This window comes from Lutra lutra, chromosome 7 (assembly GCF_902655055.1).
Source record: "Lutra lutra chromosome 7, mLutLut1.2, whole genome shotgun sequence".
In the NCBI taxonomy this organism is placed as follows: domain Eukaryota; kingdom Metazoa; phylum Chordata; class Mammalia; order Carnivora; family Mustelidae; genus Lutra; species Lutra lutra.
In genome coordinates, this window is record NC_062284.1 from 76,716,617 (window position 1) to 76,741,086 (window position 24,470).

Consider the following 24,470-nt stretch of genomic DNA (forward strand, 5'->3'; position numbering starts at 1 on the left):
TGAGATATGAGAATATAAAAAGGTGAATTTACAAAATTAAAAGTGCTTTGTACACACATATATGTGTATAGATAGATGATAGATCTGGATAAAGGTGTGTACGCTACACACACACACACACACACACACACACTAAAAGAAACAGGAGAGGAATAAGGAAGAAATAGGAACATACTGATCAAAATAATCAAAATTATAAACTGAAAATATTTTTGAGAACACATTTAAAAGGTCATCTTATTTCTGTAGAACACTAACATTCATTCCAATAATTTTACAAAACACTCTAAAAATAATCAGAATAAGCACATATTCAAATTCAATCAAATCTGAAATAACAGCACCTTCATAATGTAAATTTCCAGAAACCAGTGATTATTTTCAAAGACTACAATGAGAAGAGGCAAAAGGGAAAAATAAATTCTCTATAAAGTTCTAGCACAAGAAGCACTAAAACAGTCTGTAACACAGTTATTCCTCTTAGGAGTCGCCATTTTCGCATACTAGGATCAAACAGATCCACCTGTGGGACTAGTAGTTAGGCTGAAGATTTTTGCAAGATTGCAAAAGAAGCTTGCTTCCCATTTGGATTACATACCTCTGAAAGAGCTACAAAGGGACTAATGTAAAAAGTGAAGTAACCAAGACTTCTGTTAAAATTACATTCTCAAGATGGCATATAACGATATTTTTAAAATGGGATCAAAAAGAAAGAAACCTGAACTTTGTTTAGTTACAGCAAAACCCCACAAATCATCATCTATACTAGCATATTGTCAAGAAAATCTGTTTTCACATAATTAGGACCAAGCCAAATGTACTCAATAGATTATTCAGAATTCACTTAAAGCACTTTTCCTGGTAGTGTTAACTCTAATAGGAGTATCATCAAGTTGGAATAATGTATGATTAATTTTTACTGTGGCACTGCTCTGTGCTTTAGCAATCCATTCAAAAATTTTAAGGCTTAAATACAAGGAATCAACAACTTCACAATTAGTTGAGTAAAACTAAAAAAGATTTACTGAGACTATACTCCATGGAAAGCACAAAGGTGAATAAAAATGACGTTCCCATCTTCAAGGAAAATTTAATATAAACAGAAAGATAAATCTAGTACACGAATCTTGGCAAGTGATAAATAATGAACTAGAGTTTATCAATGGATATAGAATGAAGCATACTGATTCCAGACACACATTGAAAGCAAAATAATTAAGATCTGGAAATAAGTAGGATGACATTCATGTCAAAGGAGAGGAGAGAGTGGTATTATTTTGACCCTGGGTGACAAGGTATATGGTGAAGTCCTAAGCAAGAATGATTGAGCTGGGAGGCAGAATGAGAATTGAGAAATAAAGATTTATTTTGGTTTCAGATATGCTGAATCTGTCATAACCTGCAGCATAGGGGGAAAACGTGGAGCTAGAATCTCAGAGAGAAGCAAAGAAAAAGAAATATCAATTAATGGCCAATTTCCATTTTTTATTTTTTTATTACCATATAATGTATTATTTGTTTCAGTGGTACAGATTTGTGAATCATCAGTCTTACATAATTCACAGCACTCACCATAGCACATACCCTCCCCAATGTCCATCACTCAGTCACCCTATCTCTCCCACCCCCTTCCCCTCTAGCAACCCTCAGTTTGTTTCCTGAGATTAAGAGTGTCTTATGGTTTGTCTCCCTCCCCGGTCCTATCTTATTTCATTTTTTCCTCCCTACCCCCCACAACCCCCAACCTTGCCTCTCAAATTCCTCACATCGGACAGATCATATAATTTTCTTTCTCTGATTGACTTATTTCACTTGGCATAATACCCTCTAGTTCCACCCACATTGTTGCAAACATTAAGATTTCGGGTTTTTTGATGGCTGCATAGCAAATTCCATTTTTTAAAGATTTATTTATTTATTCCAGAGAAAGAGAGAAAGAATCCTCAAGCATACTCCCTACTGAGCACAGAACCTAATGACCACACCCGGCTGAATCCCAGGACCCTGAGATTATGACCTGAGCCAAAATCACAAGTCAGCATTTAACCGACTGAGCCACCAGGCACCCCTGGACAATTGCCTTATTATGTGTACTTATATCTGTAATATAAGTAATGTATTTTGCATAGGAACACTACCTAGGTTTAAGTATAAAATAAAGAACTAGGTTTTGATGAATTTTACTGTTTATAATATTTATTTTTTTAACATTTTACTTGACCACTAAAAGAGGGATTATAAATTAAAGTCTTACACAAAAACACAACTGAAAAAACAGAAAGAGCCTCTTAACAGGAAAAGAAAATGGACTAGCAAATATTTAAAGCAAACTACATTTGAGATGATATATTTTGAAAACTTTATTTTTTAACATTAATTTTCCTATTTGATAACTGGTCCATACCAGATGCTTCCTGGAAATTCTCCTGGATTTTAAGTTTTCCCAAATACACTCACAAAAACTTAGAAAAATAGAACTTTGTTCTTCCTAATATCAAACGTCTGTATTTAGCAATATTCACCTTAAACTAAGTGAAAAATACAATAATAATTAATTTTACTAATTTTGTGAGGTAAATTAACTACAGTGGTTCAGGAATAGGGTAACTAACAGGAATAAACAGTGTTTCTGGATACCTAAAACTGAGAATCAACCACTTGGCCATCTTTTATACTTTGTTCCTTCTTATGAAAACATATGCACAAAAATCTACTGGTATAAGCAATATGACTTCAAACAAATAATCACACAGATTACAATTCCTGGTATCTATACTGCTTGAAATTCAACTAATCCTGAAATCTGCCGTATTTACTTTTTTTTTTTTTTAACTTTCAACCTGAACACTGAACCTGCTTGGAATACCTGGTTATCTTCACTTACCATAGTTATATCCATCAACTGTAATAAAACAAGGAAGAAAAATAAAGAATGCAGGGAGAAATGGACAAACGTGAGTCCAAAATGGAACTAAAACCTAAAAGGAACGTGTCTAAAAATAGATAAAGAGCAATGTCACTGGGAAAAAAAAAAAATTAGAGGCATAAAATATAATTCTTGCACCCTCAAATACTTTTTGAAAAATTGGGACAGAAATAATTAAGAATATAAGTATTCAACAATAATTTTACAAACTTCAATCTCAGTGTTTGGAAGAGATTTATTTATTTAGCAAATAATGTATGGAGCACATCATAGAGAGTAGGTGGTAAGGGGTTCACCAATAAGTCAGTGGTTGTCTCAAATATGCTCATAATCTAGTCAGAGTGACAAATTTATAGGTGATACAATAACAATTTACACAAAGTATTTGTGAGAATACTGTAAGAAAGGATTTATTTTAACTGCAAAGACCAATAACACTTCCCCTAAATTGGGCATCAAAGACTGGAAAAAATTCCATCATGATGAAAAAGTATATCCAAACTCACAGAATAGCCAAACACAAGGCATGGAAATATAGAAATGGATGAATGTTCATAGAAATTTATAGAAATGCAAGCTGCCCATTATGGCCTCAGTTTAGATCATGTAGCAGGATATTAAAAAGGGATTTTTTTGTTTGTTTGTTTTCTCTGTTTCAGTTAGGATCCAAAGTTGAGAGCAACAGGTTCTAAGTACTAGAACTGAGATAACAGATCATCTATGCAACATTTGGAAAAATGTGGCCAAAAATTGCTCAGGCATTGTTTGGTCCATCATTCACATAAAAAAATATAAGTATATATTGGAGGAGAGGAGCTTATATTGTTGAAGGAAGAAATAGAAGAGTGATTCACTCAGAGTTTACCCTATGACCATTAGAACAGGACATTTAAGGAATGACACAGGACCTGGACTTTGGCCTAAAAATAATCTATAAGCAAGAGGTTAAGTTGCCTTTAGTCTGGGGCTACTACATTACAAATGGTCAACACTTAAGAATTTGTAAAGTAAAGAACTGTATTTTCCAATGGGACAGGTTAGGACCCCTGGGAAAGGAACTAGCATTGAGCCATTTTTAAAGGAATTCTACACAGACTGCAAAGGGAACAAGATAATTCCAGAAGAGAGAGGTTTGAAGCAGACTAGAAAGTCAGAAAACTATGGATAATAGTCAAAAGAAGACAAACAAAGGAAGTATCAGTTGCAACCAGGAACTAAAATTGGGGAGTCTTTGATAAACTCAGAAGAGCAAAAGAAAGTTACATTTTCACTATACCTTTACTCCTTTACTACCAATTAGTTCTTCTCTATTTCCAACCTCAGACTTTAAAAGACCCAGGAGTAGAACAAGGAATAGGAGAAATACTATAGCAAAAGAAATTAATACAAATGTCTACTACTTGGCATGTCCCCACTCTGGTTTTTAAGGCTTCTTTGAACAAACCTGATATAAGGAAAAATTTTCACATTGAATGAGGTTTTAGAATTTTAATTTCTTAGCTTTTTAAAAAAAAATAACCTGAAAAGTAAGTGTGTTTTGAAATGCCAGGGACTGAGCAAAGAAAGAATTAAAGAGAGAATGCAAAGAACAAGAGAGGAAGAGGAGGAAGAAGAGCAAGAGCAGAGAAAAAAATCACTTGAGCAGCATGTATCAAGGGGCAGAAAAGAAATATTCAGGGTGGGATTTCAGGTATAGTGACAGGGAAGAATAAAGTAACTTTCAACTTGTATCCTGGTTGAGTTCACCTCCTAAAAAATACATTAGGAATGATAGATGGTGAGCAAACTAGTCGATTTTAAAAGGCTGTAATTTTTTTTTAAAGATTTATTTATTTGAGAGAGAGAGAGAGAGAGAGAGAGAATCTCAAGCAGACTCCCCACTGAGTGCTGAACCACATGTGGGGCTCGATCTCACTACCCTAGGATCACAACCTGAGCCAAAATCAGGAGTCTGATGCTTAACTGACTGAGCCACCCAAGAGTCCCAAAAGGCCATAATTTTAATATGATTATTGTGGAGTTTAAAATCTTTTCTATAAATATAGAAGAAACATCTTGGTTAAGGCGAAATCTAAAAAGTTAGACCTGAAGAATCAAGTTGAATTATACAGATGACAGTGGCCTATGGATAAAGGGGTGTGTGAGTGTTTGGAAAGACAGCTTCAGGCAATGGCCCAAAGAAAACAACATATTCTAGGAACTGCAAAGTGTTGAATATTAATTAATCAATACATGCAGTTTGCAAGGATAGAAATAAGTTTGAGGACATAAGTGGGGAGCCAGATCACATGCACAGAATTTAGATTTTATCATAAGATAAAAATGAGGTCCACTGAAGTTTTAGTAACACTCACTTTTTATATACTGCATATCTGACATATGCAAAGCACTCTTTCACATATGTTTTATTGGTTTTCCTCACAACAACCCTGTGAGGTAGGTGTAATGATTTCTTATTAACAGATTAAAAAAAAACCCTTATAGTTCTTAAGAAATTTATACTTTATGAAATAGCTATAAAGTAGCAGTCAGGATTCCAGGCCATGCTTCAGAAAATATACTGGGAACATTACACACACACACACACACACACACACACACACACACACACACACTTCACCTACAACACACAGAAATTTCAGAGTTAAAGGCAAATTGTAAGTAATAAATGTTAACTTAGTATTAAAGATAAAGAGATTTGTGGCATTAAGTAGTCCTTTATACAGACTAATACTTTTAAAATTTTCAAGTAATTAAATTTATATGGGAAATACTATAGAATTCATAAAAATGGCAGGAATTAGTTGGTACATAAAACAAAAATAACACTGACATAATTATATGAATTTATTATCTTCATATGACTGGCCTGTTATTTGAAAAAAAAAAAACTTCACATTTATATCTGAAGTATATAAATTCAAACTGCAAGTATTGTTCTATGGATATAAATTATGTTTGGGATGTTAGAAAATAATCCCTGAATACTAAAGTTCATTAAATAAAGTAACCCAAATATGAACCATTTAGTGTAAAAGTAATTGTCCACCTAATGTTAAATTGCAAAATCAACTCCCCATCATTCACAATAAAACATCTGAAAGTGTTTCATTTCCTTATCACATGACAAGAATCTGTTCAGACAAATTTGACAAGACAAATAGTTTTTTAGAAACCTGTTCAGGATGAATATAAATCTATGCCTCTAACTGAAAAGATAAGAGTGTATATTTTATAAAACTAAGAGTAATTGAGAATTTTAAAATATGGATTTAAACTCTATATGAAAATATACATTCCTTAAAATTAGTTTTAATTAAGTAAAATCTACACTTAAAATACATTTCCTTATCTTTTATTTTCTCATCAATTTCACTATTTCTTCAGTTGGTGCTATATTTCTTTTTAAAGCCTCCAACTGAAGGCTAGGCATTGCCAGAACATTACTACTAGAGGTCTAAGTACATATTATTAAGTATTAAAAAGTCATTTTATCTATGTATTTGTTTCATTTTTCTTATTTCAATCAAATGATTATACTAGGGAAAGATTAAAAAATACAGATTTAAGATTTAATTACTCTTGATCTATATTGCTCAATTCCAAAATTATTAAATGAATATAAATTATATAATAAGCCCAGTCACAATTCTGGTCCTCCATAATAAGATGAAGAGCCCTCCTTGAGAAAAAGAACAATCAAATAGAGATAGTAAGTATCTATAAGATACTTTATGTGATGAAGATAATTTCTAAATAAACAAATGCTCCAAATATACAATTTAAATGAAATACCAACATTTTCCTTTATTTTTGATTATACAAGTAGTACATGTTCATTAAATTCATATAATACACAAGTATATTCAATAAAAATGCAGTTTCCATCTAATTCCCTTTTCCAAATAACATACGTTGGAAGTATATTAAAGTGTAAGATCCATATGGTTAAAAATTTAATCTATAAGTTGTTAAACTTACATCATCCACAAAAGGCATAATATGTAACAATTCTGTGTAAGTGAAAAATATATACTCAGATATGCACAATAGGTATGAATTGCACTTTTTCATCTATTCAGTATATAAAGCATACGGTCTATCCTGTCAAATATAATAACTTCATTTAATAAGATAAATGGGACTAAGCAATACTTACAATTACACTGTTTGTCGAAAATGCAAAAGAACCAATTATAGCAAATCAAATATTACATATACTGACAAAATACCTTCTTGCTAGATATAACAAGTAGATTACATGATGTCTAAATGATAGTCTTCAAAATAGTAAATTTTACTTTTTTAGTGCTTTAATTGCTAAATGAAGTATCAAGTCTAAGTAAGAGGGAAAATCTCATTAAAAAGTTAGATTTTGGTAATATTTAACTGAATTCTACTTTGAAGCAAATAAAGCCTAGTTTTTAAAAAAATTACCAGATGAATGATATTGAGAATTTTGTTTACTCTCAAAAAAATTATTTAAAAAAAGTAGGGTAACTCCACTATAAAATTAGAGATAGTTAAAAATCTTGGTAACAAAACATACCTCTTCTTTTGACTTTAAATGACCACCACTTGGCATTTAATTATCACAAATAATATTCTAACTAGACCAAAGTTACTTGCACCAAAAATATCTTAGTTACATAATATAAGGTACAATTCTGAATACACAGAATTCTGCCTCTGAGTTAAACAGAAAACAGAAAACACATAAAGAAAGGCTCTGTGGATATAATTTCTTCCACCCACCTCATTTTACAAGTAAGTAAACTGTGGCCCAGAGAAGCTTTTATCTGCTTTCATTGAGAATCTATAGGCATAGAGATGTACAAAATATCATTTAAATTATGATATAATTTAAAGTTACCTAAAACAAATGACACTGTATTTCATATAATTAAGACTCTGCAAAGACTAAGAGATCCTAATTTCTTGCCATAGAAATGGCTACAGATGTACACACACAAAAAAAGCCAGATAGTGAGTCATACTATTGACCTGAAAAGCAAAACAATGAAATATAACAATCCATATCATACTGTTTAACAACAGACATAGCAGTTTCCTTATCCTATAAGGCATAAACATGCCAAACTGTTACTAAAGATGGCACTCTAATTAAAATGCTTTTACAAAAGGAAAAAAAAATCATTAAAAAATGAAATGGGAGAGAAAGACTAAAATACATTAAGTGAAAGTTTAAATATTTACTGTTTCTTCTCTCCCAAGCTTTGTTTCAATATTTAAAAAAAAAAAAAATTCTTTTCTTTAGTGCTTCTAAAATAAAGAATCAAAACTAGGTTCATTATAAACTGGCTTTGTTGCAAAGCTTTCACCCAAGAATGAAAGTATTAAGACTAAGACACGAAACATTGTAAGCAAAGCTAATTAGGATGTTCCTGTTGAATTTTAAGTAGATTTGTTACTTTAAGAACACAGCTCTAAAATCTTAGATAATATTGGTTCAGTTATTTGAAAATATTTAAAAATAAATTGATTCTTTTAAGCTTCATTAAAAGTGAAGTATTTATAAAAGCACTTTAGTTTCATATGCTTTTAGAATAAAATAATTGCCAAGGAGCGCATCCATTTGTTTGTTATTAAATTTAGTACCAATCACAAATTAGATGACCTTAAAATAAAATTTAGAGCCAGGGAGAGCAGCACTAAGTGTAAGTGACCTCAATACATTTTTAAATGATGCTTCCCAGTTATTTGTTATTCTCTTATTGGGTTTTCCAGTCTAGGACGGGTACACAAGAAACTTACAGTCTATGTAGTACTCCTAGTCAGTTTCACTCTGCAGATGGCACAGTGGAGAAATACCTTCTGTACAGGACCATGTACAATTTCTTCTGCAGCTGTCAGCACCTAGGGGAAAGTGCGCTGTTAAACAGTTGCTGCGTTCCACCTCAGAAGTGGCTGCAATTCGGTGGTGGGTGAAGTGACTCCTGTACATATATACAGGGATGAAAAGTACTATAGAAAATGAAAATATTTAACAACAAAAGTGGCTGTCCAAAAACTGTGCCACAGCAAAACAGAATACATCATTCAGTCACAAGAGCCCTACATAGATGGGCTACCATTCATTTAAAAATTCGATGTTAAGAATGATCGAAGAAAAAAGTAGAAATACATTTTTCAATTCACAGTGTAACTATAAGTCAATGTTAAAACACATACGTTGAAAAATTAAACCCAAACATTGTATACTGATTCATAACATTATTTCTGTAGTAATTTACCTAATAAAACCAAGAAAATATATACAATAAGATTCTTCACTCTGGTCAGCTAATTTAATGCTTTTTTTTTTTAGATGACAATTCAATGGGGATAAAAACAAAATAGGTAAGATATCAGAATTGAAGCATAAGTGAAGCATATTAAGATAAATATCTTAAAAATGTAAGGAACCCCATTCTGAAATTTTAAGTTACATTATATAAAAAAAAAACAATTATTTGAAATAACTAGTCTTCCAATAACTAGCAATGGTTAAGTTTATTTTTCATATACTGGAGCTGTAAAAGTGAACTAATATGAAACGACAACTTTTCTTCTCCAGAGTCACACAGAGTTATAATCTAAATGCAGTCCTACTAATGAGTTAACTAAGTGCACAATAACTTGAATTCATTAACACAGAAAATTATTACCACCCTACTTTTACTACAACACCACCCAAATTAAAAAATTATTTTCTGAGAAATATCATTGAATCAATCACAAGGCTGGAAGGCACTATCTTTCAAGTTTTTTTTTTTATCTCTAGGTTCAGCTATTATGTTCATACTACTCTGAAGAAGTAACAGTTTACATTACTTCAAAATATTCACATTTAGATTCGTGAAACAGACTGAGGGTGCTCTGAAGAAAAGCCCAACAAATCTGATGATTAAAAAGCATGCTATCCATCAAACTTCTGAGTCTCAATGGCCATAACAGAATTTATGTATTTAATTTGGCGTATATTCAGTAGAGTTATAGTTGATAGTTTCCTCTCAGCTTCCTTAAATTCTCTCAGAATAAGGCATAGTGTAAATAAATACCACTTCCCTTAAGTGACAAGAGGTAGTAGAGGAAGAAAAAATATATAGCGTTCGTCAGTCTCTTTATTAAAAGAAGGCACCGATCAGAGATTCCTAATCTGGAGTCCAAGTAGGGGATTTAGATAATCTAGGAATCCTGCAAAACAGCATGCTAAAATAAAGACATATTATATGAGCCCACAAGCACACTTTTCTAGGGCAAGTGGGCCATAAGCTTCAGTGAGGTTCTCAAAAGGTTCTGTGACTTCCCCTCTAAAATTTAAGAACTACTGATAAGTGAAATGAAAACATCCAACGAAGTAGGCAGCAGTCATCATTTAAACTAAATGTCTAACTCTGAGCAGCTGTTTCTTTTTTTGTATTATCAGTAACAGATACAGGAATATTTCAACAACTAAATGAAGTAATCCACATAAATAGATGGTACAATACCTGACCTATTATTATCAGTAATAGTAATAATTATTCAAAAAAGCTATCTCAAACAACTAAAACTTCCTTATAGTGTCCCCTCTTTGTTTATTGCTACTTAACTTCATACTAGTTTTATTTAGATGTGTCTTCTACTGATATTTAGCTCTATCTTCTAAAAGAAACTAATGTCACAAGCTATGTATTTCTATATTATCTTAGATACAAAAATGTTAAATACACGTTTTGGAACACTGCTCTTTATTCCCATAGTCTACATTTCCCATAAAGTCACACTGGTCTGTTCTATGACATTGTACTTACTTTGAACAGGTTCAGATATGGAAAATATTTAGCTTTGTTTGTATGAAATAATTTCATTTCCTTTATCAGTATCTCCTCTCATTCTCACAATAATATACAAACAGGGGTGCCTGGGTGGCTAAGTCAGTTAAGCCTCTGCCTTCAGCTCATGTCATGATCCCAGAGTCCTGGGATAGAATCCTGCATCTCAGGCTCATTGCTTAGCAGGGAGCCTGCTTCTCCCTCTACCTGCCACTCCCCACTGCCTGTGTGTGTGCTTACACTCTCTCTCTCTCTCTCTGTCAAATAAATAAAATCTTTAAAAAAATACAAATAAAAAATTCTAAGTTTGAAGAACCTATCAAGGGATCACATTTTCTGAAGAGGTTTTACAAACAATACACTTACTTTCATAAATCATCTTCCCTATTCCTTTCAGTGTGTCTTTCTGAAGGTAAATGATTCAATATACAATCATACATATATATCCTTTAAAAAGAATCTTTGAGTTATGACATCTGTAGATTAGCCATACCTTTAAAATAAGTTCACAGTATTAAGAAGAGCATTACAAAAAGTGTTTATGGAGCTCTTCAAGATTGTAGCAACTTTTAAATACTCATCAAAAATGACAAAGGAACTTTTACCATGTATTAAAGATTCTCAGTGAAGAAATGGAAAGGTTTGCTTACGTACGTACAAATTAGCAGGATACAATGCAACTATGTAGTTGGTTCCCAATCATTTCAAATTTTCTAGAGTCTTCTCACAATAGGAGTTACATTTTATGTATTCACACACTAATAAAATATATAGCAGTAAGATAAAAAGGGAAAAGCCTTTACGTAAAGGTATAGGAGTAAGAGAGAAGCATATTAAAGCATTTAGAGTACTGCAACACAAAGAATAGGAGTAGAATAGGCAGTACATGCAGACGTCAGTGAGGAGAAGGACAACAGGCACAGGCCCAATTAGGCTAAAGAATTTTAGAGTAGTTTATTCCAAAGGGTGGCATCTTGAGAAGCATTTTACAAAAATCATTCTAGCAGCAGCATGGAAGATAAACTGAGGTGTGGATGGTTCAACTGGGATGACAACAATGGGAATATAGAATTAGGAATAATAACCTATAAAAAACAAAAATGTCTTACTATGTAAAAACACCAGGAGAGTAAAAATTGTGAGATAAATCAAAGCTATTTCTAAACTTGGAGTATGGAAACTAGCATTCCTTCATTTGTTTACTCACTCAACAAAAAAATTGTCTTCCTAGGAGTCAGGTTCCATTTAAGACACTAAGTAAAGCACTGAACAAAGGAGCCAATAACTTGCCCTTTCAAAGATTACTTGCTAATGAAGGAGACAGATAATAAATAAACTATTAGATTATAATAAAAAGTTTGAAAAATGCTTCAGGTATAAACAAAAAAAAAAGCAAGTAATAGGAACAGACTGACAAACATACTATTTTAACAGACTAGTCAGAGAAACCCTAAGGAAGCAGCATTATGCGAACAAAGAATGAAATGACATGAGTCCACAGACTATCTGGGGTAAGAACACTACACAGAAAAGACAATTAAGAGCAAAGTTCTGAGACAGGAACAAGTGATTAAATTTTTAACCTGGTGTCAGATCACAAAGAACCTTGTAGACCATACATAAGGCCTTTGAATTGTTAAAAAAACAACAACAAAACCCCACAAAACCGAGTGTTTTGACTGGGGGAGTGATAGAACCTGTTTAATCTTTTGTAAGGGCCACAAGAGCTGCTGTGGTAGAACTGATGGTAGCCAGCAAGAATGGAATAAAGCAGTCCCCCCTTATCCACAGTTCCACCTTCTGCAGTTTCAGTTACCCTTGGTGAACTGTTTTCCAGGAGCATATGATCCTCCTTCTAATATCATCAGAAGGTCAACAGTAGCCTAACGCTGCTCACGATGCCTGTCACTAACCTTACTTCTCGTCACACAGGTGTTTTATCATCTCACATCACAAGATAGTTGAGCTCAGTACAGTAAAATATTTTGAGATAGACCACATTCGTATAATTTTTATCAAGTATACCATTATAATTATGCAATTTTATTATTAGTTATTCTTTTTAATCTCTTGCTGTGTCTAATTTATAAATTAAACTTTATCATAGCTGTGTATGTATGGGAAAAAGCAGTATACATAGGGTTCACTACTATCTGTGGTTTTAGGCATCCACTGGTGGTCTTGGACCCCTGGTTGGTTCAACTATACTAGCAAAACTATGATAAAATTTACATAACAATATGAGGTGCGATTGGTAATCAGAACTCAACACTAAGAACAAAAAATCATCAATCACATTTAACATTCAGAACTCCGACCAAACATGTGAGAACCACCTGCTCCTCCATAACTGAAACGTTTACTTTCCTCAGTTCCTTTTTACCCCAGAACTGCCTACCTTTGTTCCATTTGAGTGAGTCAACCAGCTTTAGAGTTTGCTTCACTATCTTAATGTTGTCAGACAGTGTTTTATCAAAGAATCCAAATCTAGTAAGAGGGGGGTTCAAAAGACTGGCAAGAGGGAAGACTGTTATATTATCTCTCAGTTGGACTACTTGCATTTACACTTGCTTACCATCCCATGCCCACTCCCTTTCCCCAGCCTTATTTGAGGAGTGGGGGGAACCCTCAAATTGGAAAGCAGGGTAGGGCAAACCAGAGTCACCAGAGTCACTGTCTGTAATAGCAAAAAATGTTTAACTGCGAGCCTCCAGACAATGGGGATCCTAGCAGCCAGAGGCTGGGAGTACACTGGAGATGTAGAAACTGAGAAAGAGTAGAAGACAAGCCAGAACTGGATGGTGTGACACTCCAAAAATATCTTACCCTCAAAGCAAGTTTTAAACATGTGCTGCATCAGAAAGTCAGTATTTGTCTCTCTTCTCCTACAGAAGGCATACCGTCTAATCAGTGTTCAGCAGAGGGGCAGAAATAGGAAAAAAGAAGAACAAAAGTTCTCCCCTTTTCAGCTCTCTCCTCTAGGTATCAGAACCCCAGAGGAGAAATAGGAATTTAAATGAAAAAGCAGATTACTTTCCATTCCGTTTCCAGAAAGTGATCTGCTTTTTCAGTCTGTGAACAGACTGAATGACTAGATACAACTCTTTCTATACTCCAATGTCTAGAAAAGCCTAAGTGGCACTGAGTAGAAGGGGGAAAATCTGAGTTGTAAGTTGAGCTATGAGGTTAAAATTCAAACTAGTCAGATTAAACTGACTTTAGTAGATTAGAGTCAGAGTAAACTAATTTTCTGAAGTGCCCAAAAAGTTATGACACTTTCTTGAGATGAGTAAAGAAACAAAGTGACTTACCAATCATAAACAAAGGTGCTACTGAAGAAAAAATAGAACCATTCTATGATTCCAACCCCACTTAATTCTCCATCTCAATTCATATTGTATTATGAAATAGTCAGCACCAATGAGCTAGTAAGGGATTCTGACTTTTTAAAATATCTACCAATATCAGGCTAAATGCCTGCCGTTATCAGTTTTACTTCTTATTTTTAAGAACACCTGGTAATGACAGAACTACATGCATTTTATGAGGACTTCCTTAGATTTTCCCCTTATATAAAAATTAAATACTTTGAACATTTATAAAAAATTGTAGACCTTATTACAAAAACTAACAAATACTAGGTTGTGTAAAGCCTAAAAAGTAAAAATCTCCTAAAAAAGACCCCAAACTTAAAAGCTTGTAGAACAAAAAGGCTCTAGTGAAGGAAAAAGCAAAAAGGAAAGAAAAAACAAAAATTTAAAATGTTTATTGTTTTAAAGGAATACTTTCAACATTCACAATGGAGTAATTTAAAACACAGTTTTAGAGAATAATCTGCTCTGACTCATAGCTCAATAACTTAGGAATTTCCCTTAAACAGAATCATGTTCTTTCCAGTCATTTAGTATTTAAAATTTAATGGGAATTTCCTAAAAACTCAAATATATCCTTTAAAATAAATTAAGGATTACCAGCACTTTACATGACTAAATTATACATAACCTTATCTCTGTTTAAATGTCACATTTTTAGAGAATTCAGGATCCCATTACATTGAGGTTATTTATGTAAAGTTCCCATTTATTTTATACTCTTTCATCTTCCTCAACTATGCCATGCATTTTCAACATATATTTTACCAGTCAGTCCTTCTCAGAGATACAACATAATGAAAAGAAAATAATGTGAGTCAAAATTACAAAACTAAGTTCTATATTTGTACCTGTTTTCTAGTTTACTTTTTAACAGAATATAAGAATAAATATCATAGGTTATAAATTAAATTTAATTACTGCAAAGTAAGAAAAATCATACAAACTCAAGTCATCCAAACTCACATGTTAGTTCACTGTTAGTAAATAATATTAGCCAGATTGTCAATACAATATTAAGGGGGAAGAATACAATTGGAAGACTCATTACTACCGAAATTCGAGACTTACTAAAAAAGCCACAGTAATTAGGATACTATGGTATTAGTTAAAGAACAAATTGATCACTGGAAGAGAACAGAAAAAAATGCAAATGAATATAATCAACCAATCTTTGACAAAGGAGCAAACAAAATTCAATGAAGAAACGATAACATTTTCAATAAAGGATGCTGGCACAAGTGGATATACACATGGAAAAAAAAAAGATTCTGGATGCAGATAATAAAACTTCCATAAAAATTAGCTCAAAATGAATCAAGACAAAGCAATAAAACTCCTAGAATGTAACATAGGAAAATATCTTGGTGACTTTGGTATTGACAATGACTTTTTAGACACAATACAAAACCATAATCCATAGAAGAAAAAAAAACTAGGGGCGCCTGGGTGGCTCAGGGGGTAAGAGCCTCTGCCTTCTGCTCAGGTGGTGATCCCAGGGTCCTGGGATCAAGCCCCGCATCAGGCTCTCTGCTCAGCAGGAGACTGCTTCCTCCTCTCTCTCTGCCTGCCTCTCTGCCTACTTGTGATCTCTGTCAAATAAATAAATAAAATCTTAAAAAAAAAAAAAAACACCTAAATTGGAATTCATTCAAATTAAAACTTCTTCTCTGCAAAAAAAAACACTGTTAAGAGAATTAAAAAACAAGACAGTTAGGAAGAGAGTGTGCAAAACACACATTCAAATATACAAAAATGAATGAATGAATGAATGAATACAAAGAACTCTTAAAATCCACCAATGAGGAAACAACAACAAAAAAATGGGCAAAAGATCTTAACAGATATCTCCTTAAAGATACCTTACATATGGCATGTAAGCTTATGGAAAGATGCTAAACATTGTATATGTATTAGCTTGTTAGGGCTGCCATAACAATGTACCACAAACTGGATGGCTTAAGCAATAGAAATTAATTTGTCTCACAATTTTGGAGGCTCTAAGTCCAAAATCAAGGTGTTAGCAGGGTTGGTTCCTTCTGAGGGCTGTGAGGGAAGGATCAAATTCCAGGCCTCAATTCTTGGTTTATAGATGGCAGTCTTCATGTTTCCATGGAATGCTTCCTGTATGCATATCTCTGTGTGCAAATTTTCCCTATTTATAAGGACACCAGTCATACTGTATTAGGACCCATGATAATAACTTCACTTTATCTTTATTAATTCTGTGAAGACCCTATCTCCAAATAAGATCATATTTTGAGGTACTGGGGTCAGGACTTCAAAATATGAATTTGGGGTGGCAGGCATAATTCAGCTCAGAACAATATGTCATTAGAGAATTAGAAATTAAAAAAACAATGAGATACTACTACATACCTATTAGAATGGCTAAAACCCAAAACACTTGATATCAGCAAATGCTAACAAGGATGTAGAACAACAGAACCTCTTATTCATTGCTAGTGCAATGAAAAGTGGTTCAGTCATTTTGGAAAACATTTGGCAGTTTCTTTCAAACTAAACATACTCTTACCACATAAGCGAGCAATCACACTCCTTGATATTTACACAAATGGGTTGAAAACTCATGTCCACACAAAAATCTACACACAAATGTTTATAAAAGCCTTCTTCATAATTGCCAAAACTGGGGCTCCTGGGTGGCTCAGTGGGTTAAGGGCTCTGCCTTTGGCTCAGGTCATGATCCCAGGGTCCTGGGATCGAGCCCCGCGTCGGGCTCTCTGCTCAGCAGGGAGCCTGCTTCCCTTCCTCTCTCTCTGCCTGCCTCTCTGCCTACCTGTGATCTCTGTCAATTAAATAAATAAAATATTAAAAAAAATAATTGCCAAAACTTAGAAGCAACCAAAATGTTCTTCAACAGGTGAATGAATTAATAAATTGTGGTATAACCATATTACGGAATATTATTCAGTGACAGAAAGAAATGAGTTATCATGGCATCAAAGGAGGCAGGAGAAGAAAAAATGAAACAGGATGGGATTGGGAGGGAGACAAACCATAAGTGACTCTTAATCTCACAAAACAAACTGAGGGTTGATGGGGGGAGGGGGGTTGAGGGGGTGGGGTTATGGACATTGGGGAGGGTATGTGCTATGGTGAGTGCTGTGAAGTGTGTAAACCTGGCGATTCACAGACCTGTACCCCTGGGGATAAAAATATATTATATGTTTATAAAAAATAAAATTAAATTAAATTTAAAAAAAGATATAAAAAACAAATAAACCTTAAATGTATATTGCAAAATGAAAAAAAAGCCAATCCGTATGATTTCTAATATATGACATTTATATTGAAAATATATATAGAATATATATAAATATATATTCTATAGAATATATATTTATATATATTCTACATATATAGAATATATATATAGAATATATTCTATATTCTATTCTATATTCTATATTCTATATATAAATATATAGAAAATATATTTCTAATATATGACATTTATATTTGGAAAAGGCAAAACTATAAAGCCAGTAAAACAATCAGTGACTGCCAGAAATGCATGGGGAGGGAGGGAGGGATGAAGAGGTGGAACACAGAGGGTATTTAGGAGAGTGAAATTGTTCTGTATGATACTGTAATAGTGGATACATACCACTATATATTGGTAAAAATACAAAGCAAATTTTAATGGAAACTATAGACTTCAGTTACTAATGTACAAATTGGTACATAAATTGTAACAATTGTTACTCTATTAAAGCAAGATCTTAATTATAGGAGAAACAGTGTTCTGGGGATACAGGAAAGATATGGGGCAAAAAAGGGTAAATGGCAACTCCTTGGACTTTCTACTCAATTTTTCTGCAAGCCTAAAGCTATTTTAAAAATTGAAGTCTGATAATTTAAAAAAAAAGTGGTTGTTATATTAAGACAATCAAGAATTGGAAGGTTTAAGATAATTACATGGAAATAGAAGTAGGCCTAAAATTCCATCATGCAAATGATGACAATATTATTTTTTCAGCAGTTGCCATGAAAGTAAATTATGCAAGAGATACATTATATCTAATTTTAAAGTATGTGATTTGAGTGCAATACAGGTAGAGAAACAATGGTAACACTGTAATGATGGCTGATATGCAAATGAGCTTACCAAGGTAAAACTTTTTTGTTCCTCATTTTTCCACTGACATTTTTTTGTAAAACTATTTTTTACAGTCTTAACAAAAAACATTTTCATTCTGAAGCTTCTTTTTCAAGTTATTTCACTTGAAATGGAATACAGTGAAGGAGCACAATAAGCATCTCATGTATTCAAAGTAAGAAATAATTTAAACATACGGCTAACCAAACTTGCTTTCTTCATACACAAGTAATATTTCCAGTTTGTAGGATCTCAGCACATATTAAGCTATATGTTTATAAAGGTAATTTATGCCACAAATTCAATAAAATTGTTATCTATATATAGGAAAGCTCTATCTGGGAAACAAGGTTTAAATAGGCCAAGACATTTTGTTAGGTTTAATGTGCTATTTTAATTTCAGAAACCCAGATAATGTCATGGATAGAACAGTATCAAGAGTTTGAGGTTATATTTTTAAAAATATCCATGCTATACTTACTTTAATCATTCTAAAATTACCTAGCTTACCTGATGTTATGAGGATGGAACTAGGTGATATTGTTTCAGCAAAATGAAATAGAAGACTTCTGATTAAAAGAATATGAACCATGAGAGACTGTGGACTCTGAGAAACAAACTGAGGGTTTTGGAGGGGATGGGGGTGGGGGAATAAGTGAGTCTGGTGGTGGGTATTAAGGAGGCATGTATTGCATGGAGCACTGGGTGTGGTGCATAAACAATGAATCTTGGAACACTGAAAAATAAAATAAAATTACAAAAGAGAAAAAAAAAGAGAGAACACAAGAATAAGTTTTTCCTCCCTGCTACATACTACATGTCTTACTTGGACACAACAGAAAAATTAAGTGGACAAGGGAATTTTAAATTAATCATGACATGCATTTTCACCATGAGAGAAATAGTTCTCTACCCTTTAAAATTTCTTTTTTAAAAGTTATTTTTCTAAAGTGTATAGATCTGTAGATCCATCTGTACTTCTGTGCAATCAATATTCTATTTATTTTTAAAACTCTTCAGTAACATCTGACTCTAGTGTGTCTTTCATAAGATGAGAAATAACCATCAAGTTTAGGAAAATATAAAATACCCTGGAAGCTGTGTTAAAGGGAATAATTAGATAAAATCTGGTTTGGATCCAACAATGTAGAATTAATCTTACTTCATCATTTATTAAATACTCTATTGGTTCCTGTAATTCTGGGAAGGATACTGAAAACAATTTTTAAAAATATGGGATAACTATAAATTTTAATACCATTTTTATATGATATAGACAGGTTTATATTTGAGACTCTAATTATTAATTGCTATTGACATTTCCAAATCTAAATATCCATGAATGATATTCAAGGGAGATCATATACCAAATTTATATTTTATAGTCACACTAAAAATGAATTTATACTTTATCATGACTCTAAGATCATCCCCTAATTTAAGGATGCCAAAAATGTACATGAATCTCTCAAAACTCCTTACAATGTCTATAATATATTTTATCATATTTAATAATACATGTCCTTAAATAATAATTTCCCCAAATAAAAAAGAATGAGTATTACAGATTCCTCTATCACAAAGTTAAAAGAATATAATATTGAAATCATTTGTTGTGATAATTTAGTAAAACTTTATTGAATAAGAAAATATAAATTTGTTAACTAGCCAGGTAAAGACACAGCACAGAGACTAGAACTAAAGTAATGATCTATAACTTCCTGAGGTTTCTGGAGATAAAAATCAAGCAATAACAGTCTTTACCCAATTCACAGTAAAATTAGAATAAGGGATAAAGTTGCCAAATTTTGAGATTTTATCTAATTTTTAGTATTTGGTAACTCCCACTAAGTGCCTATCCTAGAAGAGTCTATTAGTAAAACATGGTAGTTATGAGAGACCTTGGGGGCAGACTATGAGCAAATCCCATCTCTGCCTCTAATTTTATAAGCAAAAATATATATATATATATATTTTGCACATATATGTATATATTTGCCTATGTATATATGCATATATACCTTTCATGTATATGTGTATATATTAAGTAATATAATTAATGTATGTCTCTATATATTTATTGATATGTATATATGCATACACACACAAACACATATATATGTACCATACATACATATATGCTTTGGGAAATCACCTTATCTCACATGATTATTATGTGAATTAATTCAGTTAATATACAGAAAGCATGCAGTTATAACTGTCCCTAGCTCACAGAAAGTTCATATAATTATTAGCTATTATTATTATTATTGCTGCTGTTCTATTAATGTTAATATACCAATGTTCCCAATGTTCTGAAGAATATAACTTACATATATTCTATTACTTGAACAAGGTGAATAAGTTTGGAGACTACTGCCACTGAAGCAGAAAAAAAGCATGGAATTTTGAAATATACTTGGGATTTTTAGAGGAAGCAGAGGAAGAAGTGTGAACAGGAAGTATCTCTTGTCACAAAATACTTTGAACTCTCTTGAATTTAAAATTTGCATGTCATATGAGATTTGTGAGTAGAGATAATAGAATTGCATCCTATCCCAAACCTTCTTTATTCTTTAACAGCAGCAGCTGACACAGGAGAATAATTTCCTGCTTCACTGTGCTGACAGTACATCGCCTAGATTCAGAAATTATATCCTCAGCAGGAAGGCAATAGGTTTCTGTCTATACTGAAGAAATAGAAGGATAGAAAAATTACACAAATAGAAATGGTTCATTATTATTATAAAAGAAAAAACAAACTATATTGAATCAAGTTTATTTTTAGCTGGTGACACTATAAGTAGAATTAAGTTTATTTTAAATTTCAAGTGCTTGATCATATTTTTTAAAAAATAAAAGTTTTATTTATTCATAGTCTTTAAATCCTGCAAATATCATATTTCTACTTTTCCTGAAAATTTTAAAGAAAGGAAAAGTTTTTTTAAGAAAAGTTTTAATACAATAAAACTTATTGATCCTCTGATTTTATTTAGTTATACCTAGTGTGTAGAACATTGTGTTCAGACAGAAAATGTAAATAAAAACTCGGAGAAATGGTGGTAAATGAAAATTAGTAGTTTATATTAATTTTGTGTTACCAGAAAAATTACTCTTCATTTAATAAGTAAGTCTATATGTATACTTGTGAGCATATCTATATGCAGCATATTTATAAACAACTAGGGTTTCCTCTAAATACTCCAGTGATTTGCCTTATTTAAAGTGATTTTTAAGATGTATGATAGTTTAAATAACTCTAAATGTTATGAAGGTATTGTAGACTTCTGGTCTATAATGCTAAAGTAGCAATCTCAGGTTCTAGAGGTAAGTTCCCAGATTCAAGTCTTTCTGCCATTTACTAGACATGTGTTATTAGTCAAATTACTTATCATTTTGTCCCCTCATTTATAAAATGAGGATAATAATAGTGTCTTCCTAATGGGATTTGTTTGAAGATTAAATGAAAATCTACGTTAAAATACTTAGGACAAGTCTAGCACATGGTAAAGTATTTTGATTAATGCTAGTTATTTTTATTACTACTAATAATATTACTATTACTACTAATAATATTACTATTATGGTTAAGAATGGCAGATTCAGCACACTCCCTTCTGAAATTCCACTAAAATAACAAAAAAGTGCAAAACAAAAGAACAAAGAAAATGGCAGAAAAGACAATAGCAAACGAGAAATTAAACATGGTTCCGAAAAATGAACAACTCAGGGGGAAGACTAGTTATTCAGCACAGCAGAGGAAGCTGAAAACTAAATGGCAGAAAAACAGGATAATACAATCAAGATAATTTGCCTAATGGAACCCCAGAAAGGCAGAGGTAATTTTAGCAGTGAATACTGAGGGATTCTCTAGAAGTCTATATAGAGAACATTTTCACACACTAACTACCCTATTCCACATGTCTTTCACTTCTAGAAGATCAGATGTTTGAATGTTTTGAACAGAGATGTTCTTGACTTAGAACTAACAAGCACAACATAGATAAGAATCAAGAAACAAGGGTCAGTGGGATTTGAACTGGTTCCTACATGTCAGTAGGTAGATGTAAACCAACCAGAAAGAATATTTGCAGATTCACTGGGGAACATTTAAGACCCCAGAGAATAGACATATAGATACCACAATCTGGCACCTCCAAGAAAAATCCTGGCTCTTTGCTTAGTCGTCCTCATGAAGCCATCTAGGCAAGAATTCTTGTCCCCAGAAATACAGCTACCAACCAAATCTGTAGGACCTCATTAAGTCAAGGCTTTCAGAAAAGTCTTCAACATGAAAGATTAAATCAATATAAATAAAGTACTCTAAGGAAATACAATACAAAGAGCAGAAGAAATCTTAAAAAAATTATCCTCATACACATAAAAAAGTGATCATTATACCATAAAATAAGAACAATGTGCTATGTAAAAAAAAAAAAAAAGAATAATCAGAGAAACAGTGAGAACACTTAGAAAATAAAAATAGCTGAAATAAAATATTCAATTAAACAGAAAGTCTGGGAAATGTCCTACTAAGTAGAATACAAAGAAATGAGAAAACAAAAAAGGAGAGAAAAGAGAATGGGAGCAGTGTCTTCAAAATTCTAAGGAAAAATTATTTTATAGACTATAATTATGCTATAATTATGTAATTGTAAGCTAATAATCAAAAATGTTGATGGGATGAAGATCTTTTTAAATGAGCAAACTTCCAAGGCTCCTTTATCAAGAAGCATCTGAAAAATAAAATATACTTCTATTTAAAAAAAATGAGGGGCGCCTGGGTGGCTCAGTGGGTTAAGCCGCTGCCTTCGGCTCAGGTCATGATCCCAGAGTCCTGGGATCGAGTCCCGCATCGGGCTCGCTGCTCAGCAGGAAGCCTGCTTCCCTTCCTCTCTCTCTGCCTGCCTCTCTGCCTACTTGTGATCTCTCTCTGTCAAATAAATAAATAAAATCTTTAAAAAAAAATAAAAAAAAAAATAAAAAATAAAATTAAAAAAATGAGACAGACAGAAAAAGAGAGGAAAATGGGGAGAAGGAGCATGGGATTCAGGAAATAATGGATCTAGCATGGGACAAGAGCTAGAGAAAGTCTCAAGATGTACACTATATAGTAGGAGCAGAAAGCAAGCAATCTAGATCCAGAACATAACATTATGGAAGGAAAAGACTCCACAAAAAAACACAAATTTGATACAGTGTTTCAAATCATATCTGAGCATTCAAAGAAATTACTGATATGCATATAACATGCCAAAATATTTAGGGGGAAAACTGTAGGTACACAAAAAATGAGCAAATAAAAACAACGTAATTACTAACTGCAGAAAAAAGGAAAAGTTGTAGGAGAAAGGAGACAATTATAATGTATCACTTCACTCAAAAAGGAGCAATATTTATAAACATATTAGTGCTAATTTAATGTAAATTATTGGATAAGTATGTCGAGAAAATGGAGTGATTACTGCGTAAGTATATGAGAGAATGAAGTGACATAAATATGAGAATGATCTCCAACTAATCAAAAAGGAATTTAATACTGAAAAAATTGACAAATCAATAAACAACAGTTTAAAAGTAGTATTTAAAAATATGGAAATGCCGTAAGAAACAGCTCCAAGAGTGCAGAGTGACTACCTCTGGGGCAAAGGGCCATGGAAGATGGCAAGCAGTGATACAGCGGGGTGCCTTATCTGGTTTCAAGTAATGTAATACTATTTTACTTTTTAACTTTGTGCACGTGTTGTTAAGTTTTTAAAATCAACATAAGAAAGTAAATTAGATAAACTGCCTACTTAAAAAGTGAAATAATACAGGATCGATACCAATTTCTAAATTTTAACATAGTAATACCTAAATTATCCAGCACCAGGACTGTTTCACATAAAAACATCCAGACATGAATTGAAGCTTATACCTTCAAATGACAAAACTTTCCTTTTTTCACAATTTGTTAAAGAGTTTTTTTTTAAAATTACCACACATATTCTTGAGTGATCAAATATCATTCCTCACCTTCTTGATGATTAGGTGTTATTATATATACCAATTATGATACTTGCACCAGGACCTCTGGGGTAGACAGAATACTCTGTCCTGAATACCCCCGGTCTGTCCTTATTATAAAAGTTTTTTTTAAAGAAAAAGAATAAAAGAGAACAAAATATAGAATAATATGGTTTACTAATGATTCTAGTTGAGAAAACTGATTAGAACTTCAAAAAGTACTTAGA

General features: G+C 32.5%; 1 protein-coding gene across 5 annotated transcripts in view; it reads right to left on the reverse strand.

The window, feature by feature from the left end:
- NOVA1 (NOVA alternative splicing regulator 1) overlaps positions 1–24,470 on the reverse strand; it is a 158,771-nt gene that overhangs the window by 100,977 nt on the left and 33,324 nt on the right. Inside the window, exon 3 of one of the 5 annotated variants that reach the window (XM_047737491.1) lies at positions 8,702–8,803. The exons of the other annotated variants lie outside the window; for them this stretch is intronic. The gene's annotated coding sequence lies outside the window, so the exon portion shown is untranslated. The remainder of the gene's footprint in view (positions 1–8,701; positions 8,804–24,470) is intronic. 5 annotated transcript variants of the gene reach the window in all.